Source organism: Octopus bimaculoides, chromosome 22, assembly GCF_001194135.2.
Source record: "Octopus bimaculoides isolate UCB-OBI-ISO-001 chromosome 22, ASM119413v2, whole genome shotgun sequence".
Lineage (NCBI taxonomy): Eukaryota > Metazoa > Mollusca > Cephalopoda > Octopoda > Octopodidae > Octopus > Octopus bimaculoides.
Genome location: NC_069002.1, coordinates 29,984,202 through 29,985,135, shown reverse-complemented (window position 1 = coordinate 29,985,135; position 934 = coordinate 29,984,202). Strand labels below are relative to the sequence as shown.

The 934-nt window shown below is 38.2% G+C and overlaps 1 protein-coding gene across 1 annotated transcript in view; it reads right to left on the bottom strand.

Annotated features, from left to right (window-relative positions):
• LOC106881972 (ADAMTS-like protein 2) overlaps positions 1 to 934 on the bottom strand; it is a 15,511-nt gene that overhangs the window by 8,014 nt on the left and 6,563 nt on the right. The gene's annotated exons all lie outside the window — the stretch shown is intronic.

The window sequence follows — 934 nt, the reverse complement described above, 5'->3', positions numbered from 1 at the left end:
TATACATGTATGTATATACAGACTCAGAAACACTCACACACACACACACTCTAGAGGAGAATAGAAACTGATTTCCATAAAAGGAGAAAACTAGTCAAATCACTTCTCCCCTACCACCTTCACCCACTCCTTTTCAATTTCCATCTACCCCCAATAATATCACATGATATATAATATTTGTGTATTTCCAAAAGGCTTCAACTGGAGAAATTTTACGTACTACATTTACTAAGTACGTGCCGTCCTAACCACTTTGTATTCTCCCAGAAGCTTATTATAAAAAAAATATCTGTTGTGACTAGGCTGTTGTCTGATTTCTGCAAGATGTGTTAAACAGTCGAACGAATTAAGTGAATTATTTAGTTTATCGACACCGGATTGTTGGAAGATTTTCTCGATTCTGACATACGTTAGCTTCATAACTCAGAAACAGCGCGCTAAATATCGTAACGTATATATTTCGGCGCTGTACACATGTTGCTGCTGACAAATATTCTTAAAGAAGTGAAAGTAATTACTTTACTATGGTTATTTGTCTATAGAAGAAAGGGGTTATAGTTAGGTTGTCTGCCACAGTATATTTATTTCTTTATTACTTACAGCGTGGGGGCTAAATATAGAGGGGACAAACAAGGACAGGCAAAAGGATTTTAAGTCGATTATATCGACTCCAGTGCGTAACTGGTACTTATTTAATCCACCCCGAAAGGATGAAAGGCAGCGTCGACCTCGACGGAATTTGAGCTACGAAATACCGCGAAGCATATCGCCCGGCTTGCTGGTGTTTCTTATATTTTTAGAGAATTACATGCAAAATGGTTCCATGAAATATGAAAGATTAAGCATGGCTCTGTGGTTAAGAAGTGTGCTTGCAACCAGGTGTTTTCGAGTTCAGTTCCAGTGCACGATACCTGGGGTAAGTTTCTTCCACAAA